Source organism: Mizuhopecten yessoensis, unplaced genomic scaffold (assembly GCF_002113885.1).
Source record: "Mizuhopecten yessoensis strain PY_sf001 unplaced genomic scaffold, ASM211388v2 scaffold7685, whole genome shotgun sequence".
NCBI lineage: Eukaryota > Metazoa > Mollusca > Bivalvia > Pectinida > Pectinidae > Mizuhopecten > Mizuhopecten yessoensis.
In genome coordinates this window covers 10,188-17,984 of record NW_018407171.1, presented here as the reverse complement: position 1 = coordinate 17,984, position 7,797 = coordinate 10,188, and positions in this window count along the sequence as shown.

Here is a 7,797-nt window from a genome sequence, read left to right as displayed (position 1 = left end):
TCTTATGAGCGAGGCAGAGAAAGTTTCCCTTTCGTCAGTGTGTAGATTACTTGGTTTAAGAAGGTGAACACGACAGATATCGCCTCGTTCTATATACATGTAGGCATCATGCAGTTTAAGGTGAACACGACAGATATCGCCTCGTTCTATATACATGTAGGCATCATGCAGTTTAAGGTGAACACGACAGATATCGCCTCGTTCTATATACATGTAGGCATCATGCAGTTTAAGGTGAACACGACAGATATCGCCTCGTTCTATATACATGTAGGCATCATGCAGTTTAAGGTGAACACGACAGATATCGCCTCGTTCTATATACATGTAGGCATCATGCAGTTTAAGGTGAACACGACAGATATCGCCTCGTTCTATATACATGTAGGCATCATGCAGTTTAAGGTGAACACGACAGATATCGCCTCGTTCTATATACATGTAGGCATCATGCAGTTTAAGGTGAACACGACAGATATCGCCTCGTTCTATATACATGTAGGCATCATGCAGTTTAAGGTGAACACGACAGATATCGCCTCGTTCTATATACATGTAGGCATCATGCAGTTTAAGGTGAACACGACAGATATCGCCTCGTTCTATATACATGTAGGCATCATGCAGTTTAAGGTGAACACGACAGATATCGCCTCGTTCTATATACATGTAGGCATCATGCAGTTTAAGGTGAACACGACAGATATCGCCTCGTTCTATATACATGTAGGCATCATGCAGTCGTTAAGACACTGACGCAGATTCGTCTGGGAAACCTGCAGGGCCGAACAAGTCGTGCTGACATTCCCGAGCAGCAAGCCTCAAACCTTACAAAGTCAACGCCTCTGTAACATTTATTTCTAACTTCAATACCGGAAATATTACATTGACTACGTCAAAGGGAGACCACTTTGACAATAATTAAAGGACAGCCATACATACAATGTATATGGATATTAATAATCTGTATAGGCGTGTAGATTAGCCGCTGAGGCATTCACATATTCGAAATTAATAAACAAAAAAAACCAACACATTTATAAGCTAAACCGTTCTTAAACAAATAAACGATTTGCTACTGTTGTCTAGGCCACATGACCCCTTCTTCCGGTTTATCTAATGTCTGAACATACATTCTATCTAAACATCCTTACGTTAAGGAAGCATGTTTCGGTCCAACTAGCGAAAATACTATGTAACAGGTAACAATAAGGGTATTTTATACAGTATATGGTGACGAGATGAGTCGCGCCCTCTAAAATAAGGTATTACATTGCCTTTTAAATGTTTTCTGAATGCATACATGTATATTAAAATATATGTAGGTAACTCCCCGCACTGCTGACCATGATTTGAACAGGCGGGATCAGAACTGCTCACATCCGGGCCCTAAGATGTTTGGTGAGTTAACGTTAGCGATAAACCTCTGACTATCCTAGTTTTATTTGTGTCAATTAATCCTGATGTATTGGTATGTCGTATTCTATGGTTTCCCGCCGAGGTATGAAATAGAAACTCTATGAGAGAAAAAACCCATCTAATGTTACATCGGCGTCCCTTAATAACACTACATAGAGTTTAGCACACATAACGATACTGATTCTCATCTCGTGTTACATGTAGTGGCTACTCCAAAATAGTTTTATCTAGGAATTCAGTTTCACTTTGACTATATAGTTACATGCATATACATGGATACTTCTTCTGATATGAAGAAAGCGTTAAAAGACAGCAAAATATTTATACAATCTTCAGTACTTGAAACCAAAAACATCCTAACTAGTTTAAGACATCCTGTCCACGTTTTACTTTTAGTTTTGACAAGTTTAGAACTCACCAACACGCCTGTGACGATTTCCTTTTCGTCCGACATATCGCCTCAAGCACACGCATACATTACACACATGGAGTCACGTCCATACATTACACACATGGAGTCATGTTCTTACATTACACACATGGAGTCACGTCCATACATTACCCACACGGAGTCACGTCCATGCATTACATACATGGAGTCACGTCCATACATTACACACATGGAGTCACGTCCATACATTACACACAAGGAGTCACGTCTATACATTACACACATGGAGTCACGTCCATATATTACACACATGGAGTCACGTCCATACATTACACACATGGGGTCACGTCCATACATTACACACATGGAGTCATGTCCTTACATTACACACATGGAGTCACGTCCTTATATTACACACATGGAGTCACGTCCTTACATTACACATATGGAGGCACGTCCATGCATTACACACATGGAGTCACGTCCATACATTACACACATCGACTCACGTCCATGCATTACACAGATGGAGTCACGTCCATACATTACACACATGGACTCACGTCCATGCATTACACACATGGAGTCACGTCCATATATTCCACACATGGAGTCACGTCCATACATTACACACATCGACTCACGTCCATGCATTACACAGATGGAGTCACGTCCATACATTACACACATGGGGTCACGTCCATACATTACACACGTGGCGTCACGTCCATACATTACACACATGGAGTCATGTCCTTACATTACACACATGGAGTCACGTCCATACAATACCCACACGGAGTCACGTCCATGCATTACACACATGGAGTCACGTCCATACATTATACACATGGAGTCTCGTCCATACATTACACACATGGAGTCACGTCAATACATTACACACATGGAGTCACGTCCATACATTACACCCATGGAGTCACGTCCATACATTACACACATGGAGTCTCGTCCATACATTACACACATGTAGTCACGTCCATACCGTACACACATGGAGTCACGTCCATACCTTACAAACATGGAGTCACGTCCATACATTACACACATCGACTCACGTCCATGCATTACACAGATGGAGTCACGTCCATACATTACACACATGGAATCACGTCCACGTCCATACATTACACACATGGTGTCACGTCCATACATTACACCCATTGAGTCACGTCAATACATTACACACATGGAGTCACGTCCATATATTCCACACATGGAGTCACGTCCATACATTACACACATCGACTCACGTCCATGCATTACACAGATGGAGTCCCGTCCATACATTACACACATGGAGTCACGTCCTTACATTACACACATGGAGTCACGTCCTTATATTACACCCATGGAGTCACGTCAATACATTACACACATGGAGTCACGTCCATATATTACACCCATGGAGTCACGTCCATACATTACACACATGGACTCACGTCCATGCATTACACACATGGAGTCACGTCCATACATTACACCCATGGAGTCACGTCCATACATTACACACATGGGGTCACGTCCATACATTACACACATGGAGTCATGTTCTTACATTACACACATGGAGTCCCGTCCATACATTACACACATGGAGTCACGTCCTTACATTACACACATGGAGTCACGTCCTTATATTACACACATGGAGTCACGTCCTTACATTACACACAGCGCGTCACGTCCATACATTACACACATGGAGTCATGTTCTTACATTACACACATGGAGTCCCGTCCATACATTACACACATGGAGTCACGTCCTTACATTACACACATGGAGTCACGTCCATACATTACACACATGGTGTCACGTCCATACATTACACCCATGGAGTCACGTCAATACATTACACACATGGAGTCACGTCCATACATTACACGCATGTAGTCACGTCCATACCTTACTCACATGGAGTCACGTCCATACCTTACAAACATGGAGTCACGTCCATACATTTCACACATGGAGTCACGTCCATACCTTACAACCATGGAGTCACGTCCATACATTATACACCTGGAGTCACGTCCTTACATTACACACATGGGGTCACGTCCGTACATTGCACAAATGGGGGGACGTCCATACATTACACACATGGCGTCACGTCCATTCATTACACACCTGGAGTCACGTCCATACATTACAAACATGGAGTCACGTCCATACATTTCACACATGGTGTCACGTCCATACATTACACACATTGAGTCACGTCCATATATTACACACATGTAGTCACGTCCATACCGTACACACATGGAGTCACGTCCATGCATTACAAACATGGAGTCACGTCCATACATTATACACATGGAGTCTCGTCCATACATACACATGGAGTCACGTCCTTATATTACCTTTAATATTTATAAGAAGCTTAAACCAAAACAAATCATTTTCGTTTTGTCAAAAACCCTTTTTCTCTTACGATTTCTTTTTTGCAGTGTAATGGTGATCATTTGAAGAAGCACGCAAACACACTTTACAATTCTACTGACAAACACACTTTACCATTCTTCTGACAAACACACTTTATAATTCTACTGACAAACACACTTTACAGTTCTACTGACAAACTCACTTTACAGTTCTACTGACAAACTCACTTTACAGTTCTACTGACAAACTCACTTTACAATTCTACTGACAAACTCACTTTACAATTCTACTGACAAACCCACTTTACCATTCTTCTGACAAACACACTTTATAATTTTACTGACAAACACACTTTACTATTCTACTGACAAACACACTTTACCATTCTACTGACAAACATACTTTACAATTCTACTGACAAACACACTTTATAATTCTACTGACAAACACACTTTACCATTCTACTGACAAACATACTTTACAATTCTACTGACAAACACACTTTACCATTCTACTGACAAACATACTTTACAATTCTACTGACAAACACACTTTACAGTTCTACTGACAAACTCACTTTACAGTTCTACTGACAAACTCACTTTACAGTTCTACTGACAAACACACTTTACCATTCTACTGACAAACACACTTTACATTTCTAATGACAACCACACTTTACATGTACATTTCTAATGACAAACACACTTTACAGTTCTACTGACAAACACACTTTACCATTCTTCTGACAAACACACTTTATAATTCTACTGACAAACACACTTTACCATTCTACTGACAAACATACTTTACAATTCTACTGACAAACTCACTTTACAGTTCTACTGACAAACTCACTTTACAGTTACACACATGGAGTCACGTCCTTATATTACCATACATTACACACATGGAGTCTCGTCCATACATTACACACATGGAGACACGTCAATACATTACACACATGGAGTCACGTCCTTATATTACCTTTAATATTAATAAGAAGCTTAAACCAAAACAAATCATTTTCGTTTTGTCAAAAACCCTTTTTCTCTTACGATTTCTTTTTTGCAGTGTAATGGTGATCATTTGAAGAAGCACGCAAACACACTTTACAATTCTACTGACAAACCCACTTTACCATTCTTCTGACAAACACACTTTATAATTTTACTGACAAACACACTTTACTATTCTACTGACAAACACACTTTACCATTCTACTGACAAACATACTTTACAATTCTACTGACAAACTCACTTTACAGTTCTACTGACAAACACACTTTACCATTCTACTGACAAACACACTTTACCATTCTACTGACAAACATACTTTACAATTCTACTGACAAACCCACTTTACCATTCTTCTGACAAACACAATTTATAATTCTACTGACACACACACTTTACAATTCTACTGACAAACACACGTCCATACATTACACACATGAAGTCACGTCCATACATTATACACATGGAGTCACGTCCATACAATACACACATGGAGTCACGTCCATATATCACACACATGGAGTCACGTCCATATATCACACACATGGAGTCACGTCCATATATCACACACATGGAGTCACGTCCATATATTACACACATGGAGTCACGTCCTTATATTACCTTTAATATTAATAAGAAGCTTAAACCAAAACAAATCGTTTTCGTTTTGTCAAAAACCCTTTTTCTCTTACGATTTCTTTTTTGCAGTGTAATGGTGATCATTTGAAGAAGCACACAAACACACTTTACAATTCTACTGACAAACACACTTTACATTTCTAATGACAACCACACTTTACATGTACATTTCTAATGACAAACACACTTTACAGTTCTACTGACAAACACACTTTACAGTTCTACTGACAAACACACTTTACAATTCTACTGACAAACACTCTTTACAATTCTACAGACAAACACACTTTACAATTCTACTGACAAACACACTTTACATTTCAAATGACAACCACACTTTACATGTACATTTCTAATGACAAACACACTTTACAGTTCTACTGACAAACTAACTTTACCATTCTACTGACAAACACACTTTACAATTCTACTGACAACACACTTTACGATTCTACTGACAAACACACTTTACAATTCTACTGACAAACAAACTTTACAATTCTACTGACAAACACTCTTTACAATTCTACTGACAAACACACTTTACAATTCTACTGACAAACACACCTTATATTTCTACTGACAAACACACTTTACCATTCTACTGACAAACACACTTTACCATTCTTCTGACAAACACACTTTACAATTCTACTGAAAAACACACTTTATTATTCTACTGACAGACACACTTTACAATTCTACTGACAAACACACTTGACCATTCTTCTGACAAACACACTTTATAATTCTACTGACAAACACACTTTACAATTCTACTTACAAACACACTTTACAATTCTACAGACAAACACACCTTATATTTCTACTGACAAACCCACTTTACGATTCTACTGACAAACACACTTTACAATTCTACTTACAAACACACTTTACAATTCTACTGACAAACACACTTTACAATTCTACTGAAAAACACACTTTATTATTCTACTGACAAACACACTTTACAATTCTACTGACAAACACACTTTACCATTCTACTGACAAACACACTTTACAATTCTACTGACAAACACACTTTACAATTCTACTGACAAACACACTTTACAATTCTACTGACAAACACACTTTACAATTCTACTGACAAACACACTTTACAATTCTACTGACAAACACACTTTACAATTCTACTGACAAACACACTTTACAATTCTACTGACAAACACACTTTACAATTCTACTGACAAACACACTTTACAATTCTACTGACAAACACACTTTACAATTCTACTGACAAACACACTTTACAATTCTACTGACAAACACACTTTACAATTCTACTGACAAACACACTTTACAATTCTACTGACAAACACACTTTACAATTCTACTGACAAACACACTTTACAATTCTACTGACAAACACACTTTACAATTCTACTGACAAACACACTTTACAATTCTACTGACAAACACACTTTACAATTCTACTGACAAACACACTTTACAATTCTACTGACAAACACACTTTACAATTCTACTGACAAACACACTTTACCATTCTACTGACAAACACACTTTACAATTCTACTGACAAACACACTTTACAATTCTACTGACAAACACACTTTACAATTCTACTGACAAACACACTTTACAATTCTACTGACAAACACACTTTACAATTCTACTGACAAACACACTTTACAATTCTACTGACAAACACACTTTACAATTCTACTGACAAACACACTTTACAATTCTACTGACAAACACACTTTACAATTCTACTGACAAACACACTTTACAATTCTACTGACAAACACACTTTACAATTCTACTGACAAACACACTTTACAATTCTACTGACAAACATACTTTATCATCCTACTGACAAACACACTTTACCATTCTACTGACAAACACACTTTACAATTCTACTGACAAACACACTTTA